This window comes from Macaca fascicularis, chromosome 17 (assembly GCF_037993035.2).
Source record: "Macaca fascicularis isolate 582-1 chromosome 17, T2T-MFA8v1.1".
Taxonomy (NCBI): domain Eukaryota; kingdom Metazoa; phylum Chordata; class Mammalia; order Primates; family Cercopithecidae; genus Macaca; species Macaca fascicularis.
Window position 1 is genome coordinate 88,781,555 of NC_088391.1, and position 17,338 is coordinate 88,798,892.

At 42.0% G+C, this 17,338-nt stretch overlaps 1 long non-coding RNA gene and 1 other non-coding gene across 2 annotated transcripts in view; one reads left to right on the forward strand and one right to left on the reverse strand.

Annotated features, from left to right (window-relative positions):
* Positions 1 to 250: 250 nt before the first annotated feature.
* Positions 251 to 17,338, reverse strand: part of LOC141408898 (uncharacterized) — a 37,744-nt gene continuing 20,656 nt past the window's right edge. The window contains exon 2 of the long non-coding RNA XR_012426469.1: positions 251 to 527. This is a non-coding gene — a long non-coding RNA (uncharacterized lncRNA). The remainder of the gene's footprint in view (positions 528 to 17,338) is intronic.
* LOC123569908 (small nucleolar RNA U13) lies at positions 4,073 to 4,176 on the forward strand. The gene has a single exon (XR_006693791.1). It is a non-coding gene; the product is annotated as a small nucleolar RNA U13 (small nucleolar RNA).

A 17,338-nucleotide genomic window follows, 5' to 3' on the forward strand; every position in this document is an offset into this window, starting at 1 on the left:
CATGCAAGTGGGCAGCTGCAGGAGCCAAGATGAGCACTTTTGAGTTCCAACCACACAGTGGCATCTAGGGATGTGTACCTGTGACTCTTGAAGCCCCAGTGGGCGTGCTACAGTGCTCTTTTAGCTCTGCCATCTGCAGATAGCTTAAGTGTTAACCAGCTCAGTGTCCACTTGGTACCCAGGTATCCACACACGTACCCAGGTTCTTGTCTGGTGTCCAGGAAGAATCAGGTCACACATGAACTCGAAGGATGGTGAATGCAAGGATTTTATTGGGTGACGGAGGTGGCACTCAGTGGGATGGATGAGGGCTGGAAAGGGGATGGAGTGGGAAGATGATCTTCCCCTGGAGTTCAGCTGTCCCATGGCCAATCTCCTCACTGACCGTCCCAAGCCAAAATCCTCTCGACATTCAGATGTTCCTCCTCTTCTCTCCTTCTCTGGCGCGCCACTCTTCTGCTCCTCTGCTCTTCTGTCCATCTGTCTGTCTGCTCATCTGCTTGTGGAGCCTGGGGTTTGGGGTTTATCTGGGTACAGGATAGGGATGTGTCATGGGCCAAAAATGCAACATTTGGGTGCAAAAACAGGAATGCCTGTTCCCATTTAGTGCCACAGGTTTCCAGGCTTGGGGGTGGGGACTATGCCAGGGAACTGCCCTTTTCTGCCCAGTATTTCCCTGTCTCCTGTCCATATCAAAAAGATTTCACTCTAAGCTATACAAGGACTTTTTTTAGGCAATTCCTATGAGCCACTTCCCCAAGGCCAAAGTCTGCCTTCAGGAAGGCTAGGTAGGGACAAGCAGAAAAAGGGACTGCCTCTCAAGGGACAAGGGCCACCTGATTCTTCTCTCTTCACTCACTCAAGGCCAAACGCACCCACCACCACAACCTCCAGAGCCCACTTCTTTCTACCCTGTTGGTAGTTTTATTTCAGGGCCCTCCTCACCCTGACCCTGCTCAGCATCCTCCTGAACCTTCCTGAAGACTGTTCTGAGCTTCAAATCTTAGGGACAAGAGGTTAGAGTCTTAGCCCCTTCTTTCTTAGAAGGTATAGAACTCCTCATACAAACTGTTGAAGGTTCACCCCAGTACTTTGCTTTCCAAAGCGTATGAGGTGGGAGGCCAATGAAGTGATTTCCCTCTCCAACTTAACCCCAGTAGTAACTCAAGTCTTCACCAAAGTGACATTTGTGGTCTCTACCAAAAGTAGCTGGCCAAGATTTTAGCACCCAACTCACCAAGCACTGCTGAGTGTGCATACCTGGTTTACTCACCTCTATCATTCCCTGATTACAGCTGAGAAAATCAAGACTCAGAGAAATTAAGTAACTTGCCCAAGATCGCTCAGCTAGATTTTGAAACTAAGTTAATTGAATTTCACAGCCCAAGCTTGATCCAGGTGGTGGCTCCATTCTCTAAGCATCCCTTCTTTGTTTCTTTTAATGAGGTCACAACAGTTGAATAATCGTGATGATGGAGCTTCCAAGGCTGCGGCTTAGGGTAGCTCTGGCCCTACATCCTGAAAAAGGTTCATCTGCATCTTCTTTTTGTAGAATGAAAGAAGATGCAAACAATGATTCCTATTTCAAATTTCTGATATGAAAAGAAATCTCTGGAATAAATCCTGCTGCTCTGGTTTTAAATTAATCTTGTATTGTCAGGAGACCAGGAGTCTAAAATTGAGCACTTGGGGAGCCAGGGGTAATTTTTAGAATCACAGTGAATGACGGAGCAAACAGAGGCTCAAAGTCAGAGTCAGGCACATGTCTCTGATGAATGAGCTAGCAAAAAAAATGTTGTTCTACTACAGTTCAAACTGCCAAAGTCAGACGAGGCTGTTTTTAGAATATATAAAAGTTCTGCTAAGTTCATCTCAAGTTCAGCATTGTAAACGAAGTGCTCCATTGGTGATACAATACAGAAGGAGGAGCTCCAAGCTTGGAGGCAGGAAAGTGGGCTTCAATCCCAGCCTGGCCTTGGGCACAGTATCTAACTTCTCTGAAGCTCAGAAGCCTCATCTATGAGACGGAGACAATGGTGCATATCTTGTTGTAAAGAGTCAAAGAGATAACATATCCCCAGCCCCAGAACAGTCCTGATACATGGAAGACACTAAGTATTCAACATTCAAATGAATGATGGGATAAAGCCCCCAATAATCAATCATAGACACATTCAGTGAGGGTTAGTTCCCTTTGCTCAGTCAAAGCCATGGGTGTGGTCAAGATCATCTAGGGGAGAATAAGGAATGAGAGGCAAAGGGGCCAAGAGGCACAGGTTGAGGCAGACCAGGAGACATCAGGAAGACTCAGGAGGAACTGGAAGGAGGTGGGTGGCAAGCAGGGGAAAGGAAGACAGGCGAGCCCAGAGAGAAGGGACTTATAAACAGGGAGGTGTCCACAGTTAGATACTGAAGATAAGCACTGAAATATATCCAGATAAATCATGGATTAGGCAGTCATTGGGGACCCTGGTCAGGGTTTCAGCAGGAAACAGATGGTAGCTCCAAAGAGAGTTGGATGAGGAAACTGTACAACGCTCTGAGCAGACTCAGGGCAAAGTGGCTGGGATGAAGTGCCCTGGGGTAGAAACAGCAGGAATCTACCACCACCTCTAGGCCTGAAGGAGTGAGCTAGGCAGGTTCTCCAAGCCCCATTAAGAACTGCATCCACAGGTGGCCATCAGTGGAGCTGGGGACTTCAGAAGAGGAGGCAGCCACTGCCAACCCTACCCTTCAGGGAGGGGCAAGAAAGCAATACTGATGACTCTCTGCTCCCTCCCTCCCCTCACCTCCCCCAACCCTGCCATCTTCCACTAGAAGCCAGAAATCCAGGTAGCTGCTGTCTACAGAGGTTGGTTTCCTGGGGAACAGAGCATGGGGAGAAGGGTGAAGGTCAGCATAGCCAGCCCCCTGCGTGAGAGCAGGCAGTTTGAGTAGCAGGGTGGCTGAGATGGGTCGGGAGAAGGGACAGCAGGCCGTCTACTCATAGCGACTCCATAAACAGCTTGAATCCCTAGATACACGTCTGAAAAATAAAATATAACATAATGCCACTTCTTTTAAGATAGTCTACTATTCAGAATTCCCACAAAGTCTAACTGGCCTTCCCCCAACTGGTCCAAATTGAATTGTACTGCCTGCTGTCACATGGGGAGCTGCAAAGCCACACATTTCAAGACTGTCTAAAAACACCTCCATGGCTCTATCAGATGGCAGCTAGCCACGGCACTACTACTTTTAGAAACTGCAATTCCCAGATCTGAAAACGATTTGAGAAAGTACTACGAAAATGGCTGTGTCTGCTCTGCTTCTCTGTCTGCGTCATCCTTGTGCAGAGAAAAGAACAATTTCAGCTCCTTTTGGGGATACAGATGTGCCCTGACCTACCTTCCCTCCTTGACTGGCCTGAGCTATCTTTGAAATTGGGTCTGCACCGGGGCCGGCGTGTCCTCAAAAGCCTGAGCGAACCGACCAGCCATTAAGGACTGAGGTATTTGGCTTTTGCTTTTCCAGCCCCTCCCATCAGGCCTGCCCACCACCTCTGTCCACACCCCTCCGACCCACACACACCTGCACACACACCTGCATGCACGTCTGCACACACACACACACACACACAGATGCATTTCACAGCACAGTCTGCAGCCCTCTTCAATGTGGAAAGCATGAGTGCATCACTCCTCCTGGGGCAGGAGTCAAACCTCCAGGTGAAACTGGAGCTGCAACTTTTTTCCCTTCTGGATGCCACAGAGCAGAAAGCAGACTCTCAGAATCACAGATCCCAGTGCGGGAAGAAGCCTTACAGTGCCTGGGCACCCTGGTCAGTGCGTAAACCCTCCACAGCCACTGCCCAGCTCATGGCAGCAATTCTGACAACCTCTTTCTTGGTCCACTTTCCTCCAGAACTTGTGCTTTCTGAGACCTTCAGAATGTGAAGTGCAGTGCAGAGAAGGGGAGGGAAGCAGGTTCAGACTCATCGACTCATCCTCCCTCTCTTTAGGAATTCTACCAGTTAGCATATGGATTGAGCCATCTGGAAATGCTGTTATGCTTCAGTCAAAATGATGTCAAGATCCTCCTGTAGCTCCTAAGTGTGATGACTGGGTTTTCAGGCTCATATGTGAGATGTGCCTCCCTCAGATCTTGTTACGATGTTGGCACATTACCCATCTGATGTGAAAAAGAAGTGATGTTGAATGTTGGCATTCATATAATTCAATCTAAACCATAGAGAACCAATAGTCAAAGTACCATATTTATGAATGGGTTGGAAAATGCCCAATAATGTCACTAAGACAAGGCTGTCTGGGTAAACTGAACTAGAAAAGAAGTATAATTGAGGCCTAAGTGGAGTTTCCAGTTGCCTTTCCCTAGAATGGATGATGACCATGGTTGCCAAGCACCTTTCTCTGAGGCAGAGGGGGAATGGTAGTCCTCCCCAACCAAGGGAGGGCTCATCTAGGTGTGCCGGTTGGGGACACCAAAAGAGATGCTGTGAGGCAGGGAGGGAGAAGGGTTTCCCGTTTTCCTCATTATGAATCCTAAAAAGTGCCCCCCACACACACACATTGTCCTGCGTTAGCTTATGGTGCAGACACATTGTCTTAGTCTATTTGTGCTGCTGTAACAAAATATCTGAGACTGGGTAATTTATAGAGAACAAAAATGTATTTTCTTACAGTCCTAGAGGCTGAGAAGTCCAAGATCAAGGCAACAGCATTCACTGTCTGGTGAGGGTCTTACACATCAGAAGGTGGAAGAGCAAAAAGGATGATCTCTCTCTGGAGGCCCATTTATAAGGGCATTAATCCACCCCAGAAGATCCCACCTCTTTGCAATCTTTGCACCACTACAATGTAGATTGTGTTTCAACATGAATTTTGGAGGGGATGTTAACATTTAACCATAGCACACATCAAAGTAAATCTGGAAGCACAACACGGTTGTGATGGTGAATTTTATGTGTCAACGTGACTGGGCCACAGGGTGCCCAGGTGAAATATGATTTTTGGCTGTGTCTGGGAGAGTGTTTCTGGATGAGATTAGCATTTGAACTGGTGGACTCAGTAAAGTACATGACCCTCCTTCATGTGAGTGAGCCTCACCCAATTCTTTGAAGACTTGAATAGAACAAATGGCAGAGAAAGGAAACAACATTTGCCACCCCCTTTTCTTGAGCTAGGACATCTCATCTCATCTTCTTCTGCCCTCGAGCTGGGATTTATACCATCAGTTTCCCTAGCTGTCAGGCCTTTGGACGTCAGACTTAATTATACCATTGGCTTTCCCAGGTATCCAACTTGCAGACAGCAGATAATGGGACTTCTCAGCCTCCACAATCATGTGAGTCAATTCCTCATAACAAATCTCTTTTTAGATAGATAAATAGATGACGGATGGATGGATGGGTGAAGGGATGGCAGATAGATAAATAGATAGATAGATAGATAGATAGATAGATAGATAGATAGATAGATAGACAGATAGAGTAGGGGTAGAGATAAAGATATCTCCTATTGGTTCTGTTTCTTTGAAGGGCCATAACTAAGACAATGGTTCACCTGATGAGCACCCTAATATTTTGCTTGCTCAGGCTATTCGTGGCTCCCAATAACATAAGCAGAACCGAGACATTCCCATAGTCCCCAGGGGAGACTCAGGAGACAGTTAAATTGAAAGAATCATAGGGCCTGCCACATTGAAGGGAGAAATAATCAACAGCAGAGGCTTGGGGTGGCCTCCTTCACCAGTGGCCAGGTGGACACTAACGCAGAAACCCAGAGCTCGCAGAGTACCAGCAAGAACCAAGGGAAGGACAGGTCATTAGGGAGGGCTAGCAGGTTCTGCCTAGCCAGGAGGAAAGATAACACATTTTTACCCACCAAGATTATAGAACAGGCCTTGGCCAACCTGCTGGAACCAGGAGAGGAAGAGAGCTATATGGAGCAGGGCCACCACAGTCAACCCTCAACATGAGACAAAGCTTTCTCAGCTGACTTGTAAACTCATAAGCAAGAAATACATGTTTACTGGGGTATGCCATTGAGATCTTGAGGTTGTTCTGCAGCTACAGCTGACCAATACAAAGATAGTTTAACATGACTTGATCATACCTTGTGACATTGTCTGTCAACATCAGCCACAAACACAATATTAGAAATTGGAGGCCAGGTGCAGTGGCTCACACCTGTAATCCCAGTACTTTGGAGGCCGAGGTGGGCGGATCACCTGAGGTCAAGAGTTTGAGACCAGCGTGGTCAACATAGTGAAAGCCCGTCTCTAGTAAAAATACAAAAATTAGCCAGGCACAGTGGCATGCACCTGTAGTCCCAGCTACTTGGGAGGCTGAGGCAGGAGAATCACTTGAACCTCAGAGGCAGAGGTTGCAGAGAGCCAAGATCACACAACTGCACTCCAGCCTGGTCAACAGAGTGAGACTCTGTCTCAAAAAAAAAAAAAAAAAAAAAGAAAGAAAGAAAGAAAAGAAAAGAAAAGAAAAGAAAAGAAAGAAATTAGAGTATATTTCATGATATCTCCAAGCAGCCCAGTTGGCACTGTTGATACAGGGGAAATGATACATCTGAATAATGGAAACAGATTGTCAATCGAGAAAAATGATGAGACAAGTCTCAATCATTTTAGGAGGCTTATTTGCCAAAGTTAAGGATGCACACCCAGAAGACAGGTCTATGCCTTTCTCTGAGGATGATTTTGAGGGCTCCACATTTAAAGGGGAAATGGCAGGATATTGAGAAATACACAATTTTCATGTAAGATGGGTATAGGGAAAAACAGTCATTCATGCCTTTGTCTGGCTCGATTAATTTGTGTTTTTTTTTTTTTTACGTAAGATGACATAGACAAATAGGACAGAGGGAAAATGCAGAGAATCTGCATTTGACATAAGACAAGACAGACAAAATGGGGCAGGGGAACAATCAGATATGCATTTGTGTCTGGTGGGCCGGGGGTGACTGCACCTATAAAGAGAAGCTATCCATGTACATTGCCATGGTGAAATCTTCACAGAAACACCTTAAAAGATCTTGCAGCTCGCTAGGAATTTTCTTGAGGGCACAATATGGGGGAGGTGTGTAGCTTTTTATCTCCTAGCCATCTTATTCAAGAACCAAAAGGGGGAGGCAGGTTTGTGTGACCCAGTTCCCAGACTGACTTTTCCCTTTGGCTTAATGAGTTTGGGGTCCTAAGATTTAATTTCCTTTCACAAGACTGCAGATAAAATTTCTTTGCTCCCCCACCACTGTCACAATAAAAATAAATCTGTGACAGCAACTTTCACTTCACTAGAAAACAAATGAACAAAGGAAGAACAGCTATCTGAACTTCAAGCTCTTCCAAATGAAGGATGCTATTTTGGGGAAGCAGTTAGCTCAATGAAACCTCATTATATAAACTCCCTTTGCAAACTCTTCCTGACCAGCAATCTTGGTGGTGATACGTGGTTTGGTCCAGAAATGACGGCAAAGAAGTATTAATTTTTAACATGTAAGACCCATTTTTTAAAGTCTTAAGGACTGAAAAACCCTACAGTTTTAATGTCTTTCTCTATTTAATGAAACTTGATATGGGAACATTTCTAAGTGAGAAGAAAGAGCAAATATCTTCTAAATTTACATTTTTAAAATAAGGGTGGTAGCAACTATACTTCATCAGGTTCTGGAATATCTTTTCCAAATCTTAGAAAATGTAACGTTGCCATAAGTTCAAATACAAGCAAGAAAACAAGTAAATGGTAGGTTTATTACTAGTAGGTTAACCCAACCAGGTTGAATTTGAGATTACCTTTGGTTCAAAACCGTTTCAGAAACAAAAGGAGACAGGGAGATTGTAAATTCCAAAAGAACTAGAAATTCACAGTCAAAGGCACCTTACTGAAATCCATTTTAAAGCTACTGAATCTCAGCAGTCACTTATTAAAGACCACAGTTTGACTTCTAATGAACAGAGGTTAAACCAGTTTTGACCACAACTGTCTAATAATATCTTTATAATATTTTTCCTCCCTTGTCAGAAAGAATTAACTCATTCTTTATTCATTCAGCAAATATTTATGGATTATTCATGTTACACTATGCATTCTTGTAAGTCCTAGAGGGAGTATTGACACAAATAGTGCACATTTCTGTCCTCAAAGAGCTCACAGTGGAGGAGCCAGATAAGACAACTGACAACCCCAAGAGAACACCAGCAGATTGTAATCTATGAGCACACAGATGAGGAGAGCCAGCCAGCAGGGTCAAGAGAGGCCACTCAGAGGAACCGAGACATTAGAACTCAGGCCTGAAGGACGATGGCAGGAAGCCCAACAGGAGAGGGCATTCCAGGGAAAGGGAACAATATTATGTTTGAAGGCAAGGCAGGGAGAGCTTGGAGTATCTGGGGAATGACAAGTGTTTCAATATGTATGAATTTGGCAATGGGGAAGATAAGGCTGAAAAATTATTCAGGGCCAAATCAGAGAAGAATCCCCGTGCATGAGAAAGACATCTCAAAGAATGACTTTTTTGTTTGTTTGTTTACAGAGTCTCACTCTGTCACCCAGGCTGGAGTGCAGTGGTGCAATTTTGGATCACTGCAACTTCTGCCTCCCAGGTTCAAGCTATTCTCCTGTCTCAGCCTCCCAAGTAGATGGGACTACAGACAGGCACCACCATGCCTGGCTAATTTTTTTATTTTTTCATTTTTTATTTTTTTGGTATTTTTAGTAGAGATGGAGTTTTGCCATGTTAGCCAGCTGGTCTCGAACTCTTGGCCTCATGTGATCCACCTGCCTCGGCCTCCCAAAGTGCTGGGATTACAGGCGTCAGCCACCACCCCCAGCCTCAAAGAATGACTTTTGAAGGAGATAAAAGACCAGCATTGAGCCAATAGATAGCAGAATTTACTTATGATTCTGCAAATCCACATTTAAGGCCATGGCATCCATAGTACTATTACTCTAAAAAAATAAAAAATAAAAAATAAAAAAAAATTAAATCAAGATCCAGAAGGAAGTGCTACAGATGTTACTATGGGCAACCTGATTCTATCAACTGGTTCTAATTAAACCAACACCTGCATTTTACACAGGAATGGACTTTTCTGGAATAAGGATCCAGCTTTTCCCAAAGAATAATAAAATAATAGAACTCATTTGCTATGGACAAAGGGTGCGGTAATGTGGAGCCAAACTGCAGAGGAAGTTTGTAGAGAAAAGGGAGGTCATGGTTTTCAGGCTGAGCAGATAGAGTAAAAATTGTCCTCAGGTTTATAAAACTAGTAAATTACAAAGCCAGGATCCAAAGCCAGTTCTCCTGGTTCCAAACCCAATGTTCTTCTCGTTGTCTTCTTGCTAAAGAAGCAGCAAGAGGTAATCAGCTTAGCTGAGAGTTCACTGGCCTTAAGCCAGACAATCTAAGTTCAAGTTCTAATTCTGCCAGTTGTAAATTTCCTTGTTAGCCTCTTCAGGCAACTCAGCCTCCCTGTGAATAAAATGAAGGGGTTTGGGCCCAGATCTGTGCTTACACCACTTGCCTAGAGATCCACAGATGTCCGGGTTAGCAGTTAGGTAGTATCACCTCTGACTGTGGACATATTTGCCTCCTACCCCTACTCCTTGAGAGATATGAAAGAGAAGCCTCCAGATGGCCCAGAAATGCTGTGTGTTCACGGGTGCATGGTGGCCCCAACCTCAGCTGCTACAGTTCCACATAGGTTTCACCAGGAAAAAAGAGTTCATTGTTTAAAAAGGAAGAAGAAATAAACAAGTTTGTCAAACACTAGCATGTATGAGCACTAAGATCATTTCCCCCTAAAAATAATTGACCTTCTAATGTTGGGATGATAAAGGAAACTTAGGTGATTAAATATGAGATTTAATCTCATACTGAGTGCTACATGCCTGATTAAATATGAGATAACTCTTACTGAGTGCTACATGCCTGGCACTATGCTAAGAGCTTCATATGTATTAATTCATTTTCTCTCTTCTTTTTTTTTTTTTTTTTTTTTTTGAGATGGAGTCTCTCTTTGTTTTTTTTTGAGATGGAATCTCTACAGTCTGCCCAGGCTGGAGGGCAGTGGCACAATCTCGGCTCACCGCAACCTCTGCCTCCCAGGTTCAAGCGATTCTCCTGCCTCAGCCTCCCAAGTAACTGGGATTACAGGCATGTGCCAACACACCTGGCTAATTTTTGTAGTTTTAGTAGATACAGGGTTTCGTTATGTTGGCCAGGCTGGTCTCAAACTCCTGACCTCAAGTGATCGGCCCGCCTCAGCCTCCCAAAGTGCTGGGATTACAGGCATGAGCAACTGCACCTGGCCAATTCATTTTATGTTTACAACAGTCTTGGAGGTAGCTACCATATCCATTTTACAGATAAGAAAACAGAGATGCAGAGAAATTTAACCACTTGCCTGAGATAATCCAGTTAATAAGGGTGAGAGCTGGAATTAGAACCCAAGTATTCTCACTCCCATCAGAATACACTAAACACGGCCCTCACAATTTACTCAGGCAACCATCACATCCTAAAGAAAATGTGTTAAGCTTTTATTCACCATGCACACTCTCAAGTAAATGTGACTCTGTAGAACTTCAGAGTCAGATCACCTCAAGTCCATTCTGTTTTCTTAACTAAATCCTTTTCCAATCCACAACTTGAAGTTTCCTTCCAAAAGGAAACAAACTAAGTTTTTTATTTATTCACATGCATAGATCCACTACTGATCAACAACTTGGAGCACACAATGATAATGACGTTTAAACACTCAGGATGTGTAAAGCATCATAATAGATACAGGTCATGAGTCACCTCATTGACCCTTACAGGACTCATATGAGGCAGGTCCTAGTAACAGAACTCTTTGGTTTCAAGAAGGAAACACCAACCAGCATAAGCAGGAATGAGGCTGCAAGAGTGCTCCCCAGAACCTGGGAGAAGAAAACCAGCAGAGCCTCTGGAAACAGTAACAACCAGAAACTAGGAGAAACTCCCCAGCTCGAATCTGTGCTTCTCCGGAGAGTATAGGGGAGGTGGGGAGGAAGTAAAGGCATAACACCATGTGAGAACTCAGGAGTTCAGCTGTGGCTGAAGTGTGTGGCATGTGTGCCTGTGTGTGCAGGATGGGTGGAAGAGTAAGCTGGCGAGATCAGTAGGACAAATTACAAAGAACTTATAATTTGTAATTAATAAATTATAATTTGAATTAATTTATAAATTATAATTAATAACTGTAGATTGTATTTTTAAAGTATGACTTTCACATACTTAAATATTTTTGGAAGGTTTCCACCTGAGCATGTACACACACACACACACACACACACACGTAAATAATTAATAACATTTTTTTAAACTACCTCTATGCCAGGCACTAAGTGTTATTCATATTACTTAATTTTCATAATCACCCTATGAGGTGATTATATTACTCTTCTTAATCCACATTGTCTTAGTTCAGGTTGCTGCAACAAAATAACAGACTGGCTAATTTATAAACAACGGACATTTATTGCTCATAGTTCTGGAGGCTGGGAAGTCCAAGATCAAGGCGCCAGCAGATTCAGTGTCTAATGAGGGTTCACTCTCTGCCTCATAGTTGGCACCTTCTTTCTGTGTCCTCACATGATGGAAAAGAGAAACAAGCTCCTTCAGGCCTGTGTTATAAGGTCACTAATCCCATTCAGGAGGACAGAACCCTCATGAGCTCATCAATTCCTGAAGTCCCCACCTTTTAATATCACCACATAGGGGATTAGGTTTCAATCTACGAATTTTGTGCAGGCACAAATATTCAGATCGTAGTACTCATTTTACAGGTGAAAAAAAACCAAAGTTCAGAGTAATTAATAACTTGCCCAGAGCACACAGTTACTGCATAGTGGAGCTCATATTCCAACCCAGGCAGTCTGACATCAGTTTCACGCCTACTCCCTGCTTCACTTGAATGAGGAAATGAAAATGCTACAACATACTAAGAAGCCAAAGACATCTTACCAAGGAATTGGAATGTCAAGACAGATGGTTAATAAGGCTAGTCATCATTATCAAAACTCACATTTGTATTGCACTTTGCAACTTTAAAGTGTGCTCACATCTGTCTCATTTGGTTCCCTTGACCCCATGGAGTGAGAACAACATTGTAGTTTAGGGTGAGTTCTGTACCCTGCTTTCCCTCATGCCAGTGCAGTAGGCTGCATAACCAAGCTTCCGCATTACCAGCAAGCATCCAGGAGAAGCATCACCTGCCCATGCTCAGTCCTGAAAGTGCAAGAGCACTTCCAAGAGCAAGAGACAGTGCACTCTCTCTGGGCTTTGTTCAGCTCACTTGTGCTTAATGCTCACCCAAACCCCATGAGACTTTTGGAATTCTGAAATTGATCCAGAGTCCAAAGTGATAGAAATGAGCCTAAGTTCCCAAACTCTTCTCCAGAAAGGCCAGGCCTCTGACTCCATCTGGCTTGGAATTCCAGAAGCCACCATGCTAAAGGTCACCCCTGGCCTGCCCCCATCCTGAGCCCTGAATTATTCTGAAGAGAGGTCCTGAGATGAAGCAGATGAGAACCCATGGACAGTGTGGGAAAATCATTTGTTGTATGGAGCCTTGGAACAGCAATTTGAAACAGTGATGCAAAGAAGGAGGCCAGGGAGTGAGGGGTGGGCAAGGAGAGTCTGCAAGGAGAACCAGGAGCTGGGGCTGGGAACATTCTATGCGCATGGACAATGGTATGGGTAGAGCCATTCTGTGGCTGGTCAGAGCTCTGGAGTCATCAACCTTGGCTAGAAATCCTGCTCTATCACCTACTGGGTGTATGATAGTGGGCAAGTTACATAGCCTTGTATCAGATTCCTCTTCTGTAAAATAGAGATGATGCTTACTTCCAGGGGTTATACTGGGAAAGAAACTAAAACCATATTCAAAGGACCGAACATACTTAACTGGCACATCACACTTCATTATCGATAATTTCCATGATATTAAAACATTCCCTCGGGCTGTGCATCTGTATTTCTCCTCTTTGCGGACAATAATTAGCCAGCGGGAAAACAGGAGGTAACCCTCGTGATCAACAAGAGGGAAATAGTTAAGTAAACTAGTTGTCTTAGCGAAACCAAACTCAGGGGACTATTAAGAAGCCATTTTAAAGGATAAATATGAAGGATAACCTTTCAAATGATTAGTTTAAAAAGACACAAAATTCTAAATGTACTCTCATTATAATTATGTAAACAAGTACTCTCATTATAATTATGTAAACATATGGGCCTTACTGCATTTATGTATTTTTTTTAAATATTCATATCATCGGGCATTGTGGCGCACGCCTGTAGTCCCAGCCACTCCAGAGACAGAGGTGGGGGGAATGACTTCAGTCCAGGAGTTTAAGACCTGCCTGGGCAACATAGCAAGACCCAGTCTCAAAATATATGCAAATATCTTTATATATGTATTTATTTAATATATTTATCCTAATAAATATATAATATTTATGCAAATCTATTATGTATTTATTATTAGAATAATATATAGTATATATTTTATAAATATAAGATACATATTTTAAAATATAAAAATATACATATATAAAAAATTTATGTGGTGCTCAACTTCATTAGTTATTGAGGAAATACAAAGTAAAACCACCATAAGATACCACTATACATCTACCAGGACACCTAAAATTGAAGGACAGATAAAACCAAGTGTTGGCAAAGATGAGGAGCAACTGGAACTCTCATATATTCTGTGGAAGGTTCAGCCCTTCCACTAGTTTGAAAACCATTTGGCAGTAGCTGCCAAGCCAAACAGAGTTATGCCCTATGACCTGGCATTTTCTTTCTTGGGTGTAATCCCAACAGAAATGAGTGGTTATCTTCACTAAAAGATAAGTTTAAGAACATTCATATAAACATTACTCAAAATAGTTCCCAAACCAGAAACAACCTTTGTCCATCTGCAGGAGAATGGATAAATAAATGTAGTATATTCATACAGTGGAACACTACACAGCAATGGAAAAGTACACATTACTGCTATAGACGAGGAAGAATCTCACAGATATAATGTTGAGCAAAAGAAACCAGCACCAAAAAGCTCAAAACAGGCAAAAGTAATTTGTGGGGCTAAAGAGAAGCCAGAGAAGTGGGTGTTTTGTGAGGGAGCATTGACTGAGAGGGAGTATAAGCCTTCTGGGGTACTGAAAATATTCCAAATGTAATTTGAATGATGGTTACACAAGTGTATATAATTCATTGAGCTAATGCCTTAAGTAAGATTTATGTACTTTGCTGTACATCAGTCATACTTCAACTCGAAAAGCAGAAAATTTTTAATATTAGTATTAAGATTTTTAAAAGTTCAAATCAGGCAAAATTTAAGATAAAATCTGATTGACTTTCTTTCCTCTCTCTATTCTCTTGAAGTTTTTAGTTTGGAGAATTACCTGATGTACTCAGTGAGAATACATTTCTAAGACAAAAATGGTTAGACATTGAAAAAAATATGATGCAAAGCATAATGCAGTTAAATATATTTTTGGTGTCTGTTTTTCATTTTTGTTGTGTAACATTGAACAGTCTTTTCCTTTCCAGATCCCTCTGAGATATAATTTGGCCACTTGTAAAAAGGTTGAGAATTTTCCCTGCCTCATTTGGGCCATAAGAATTTATGAACGAAACCAAAAAGGTTGAGAATTTTCCCTGCCTCATTTGGGCCATAAGAATTTATGAACAAAACCCTGCCGGCACTTAAAAATATTGGATACTCTTAAATATTTTAAATGCTTCATATGGTATTCCACCCTTGATGAGCCCATGCACTAGATGTATCTGTGGGATCCTTTATATTTAACCAGACCCCTTTTCTTGCAAACATTTCTCCTTATTTAACTTCTGTCTTTTGAATATATACTGTATTCTGAAACATAAATGCCTAAAATAAAAGTTTCTAACAAGTTATTCAAGTCACTGATACATCTTTAGTGGTTTCTTGAGCTTGAGCTTCACTCCTGGAATGAAATTTATGTTGAATGGTGTTTTCATCTGTTTGGAATGCTATAACAAAATGCCATAAACTGAATGGCTTATAAACAACAGAAATTTATTTCTCACATAAGGAGGTTGTGAAGTCCAGGATCGAGGAACCAGCAGATTTGAAGCTTGGTGAAGGCCTGTTTCCTGGTTCATAGATGGTGTCTCCTCTCTGCATCTTCACATGGTGGAAGAAGCCCAGCTCTCTGGAGCCTCTTTTATAAGGGCAATAATCTCATTATAAAGGCTCTACCCTCATGATCTAATCGCCTTCCAAAAGTCCCACCTTCTAATACTATCACCTTGGGTGTTAGAACTTCAACATATGAATTTTCAGGGGTCTCAAACATTCAGACTATAGCAAATGGAGTTCCAAAGAGATACCTCAAATTTCAAATTGTAGATTGTGATTATCTGTGCAGTTTATTTTTTATTGTATTATATTTTCTGCCTTTTTTATAAAAGCCATTTAACTGGGGTGAGATGATATCTCATTGTAGTTTTGATTTGCATTTCCCCGATAATTAGTGATATTGAGCATTTCTTCATATACCTGTTGGCCATTTGTATGTCTTCTTTTGAAAAATGTCTGTTTGGATCTTTTGCCCATTTTTACATTAGATTATTTGACATTTTTGCTATTGAGCTGTTTGAGTTCCTTCTATATTCTGGTTATTAATCCCTACACAGATGCGTAGTTTGCAAATATTTTCTCCTATTCTGTGTTATATTAGTCTGTTTTCACACCACTATAAAGATACTATCCAAGACTGGGTAATTTATAAACAAAAGAGGTTTAATTGACTAGCAGCTCTGCATCACTGGGGAGGCCTCAGGAAACTTACAATTATGGAGGAAGGGGAAACAGGCACATCTTACATGGCAGCAGGCAACAGAGACAGTGTGAGAGAGGAACTGTCAAACACAAAACCATCAGATCACGTGAGAACCATCAAACACGTATAAAATCATCAGATGTCAAGAACTGTCAAACACTTATAAAACCATCAGACCTCATGAGAACTCACTCACTAACAGCATAGGGGAAATAGCCCCCATGATCCAATCACCTCCCACCAGGTTCCTCCCTCAACACCTGGGGATTAAAATTCAAGATCAGATTTGGGCAGGGACACAAAGCCAAACCATATCATGTGGGTTGTCTCTCTATTGATTGTTTCCTTTGCTGTACAGAAGTTTTGTAGCTTGATGTAATCCCGTTTGTCTATTTTTGTTTGGTTGCCTCTGCTGTTGAGGTCTTGCACAAAGAATCTTTTCCCAGACTAATGGCTGAGACCATTTCCTCAATGCTTTCTTCTAGTAGTTTCACAGTTTCCTGTCTTAGATTTAAATATTTAACTCATTTTTGGGCTGGGTGCAGTGGTTCACACCTGTAATCCTAGTACTTTGGGAGGCCAAGGTAGCAGGGTCACTTGAGTCTAGGAGTTCAAGACCAGCCTGGACAACACAATGAAACCCCATCTCTACTAAAAGACAAAAAAAAAAAAAATTAGCCAGGCAAGGTGGTGGGCACCTGTAGTCTCAGCTACTTGGGAGGCTGAGGCAGGAGAATCACTCGAACCCTGGAGGCAGAAGTTGCAGTGAGCCAACATCACACCACTGCACTCCAGCCTGAGCAACAGAGTAAGACTCTATCTCCAAAAAATACTACTACTACTAATAATAATAAATATTTAACCTGTTTTTAATTGATTTTTTAATATAGTGAAATGAGATCTAGTTTCATTCTTCTGCATAAGGAAATGCAGTTTTCCCAGCACCACTTTTTAAAAAGACTATCCTTTCCCCCATTGTATGTTCTGGGCACCTCTGTGAAAAATGAGTTGGCTATAAGTGTGTGGATTTATATCTGGGTTCTCTATTTTGTTACATTTGTCTATGTGTCAGATTTTATGCCAGTACTATGCTGATTTGGTTACTATAACTTTGTAGTATATTTTGAAGTCAGGTAGTATGATGCCTCTAGCTTTATTCTTTTTGCTCAGGGTTGCTTTGGCTATTCAGGGTCTTTTGTGGTTCCATATAAATTTTAGGGTTGTCTTTTCTATTTCTGTAAAGAAAATCATTGGTATTTTGATAGGGATTGCATTGAACCTGTAAATTGTATTGAGTAGAATTGTCATTTTAATAATATTAATTATTCCAATCCATGAGCATGGAATATATTCCCAGTTTTCATGTGTCCTCTTCAATTTCTGTTGTCAATATTTGATCATTTTCCTTGTGTAGATTTTTCATTTATTTGGTTAATTCATTGCTAGATATTGTGCAGTTTAGATAGCTTT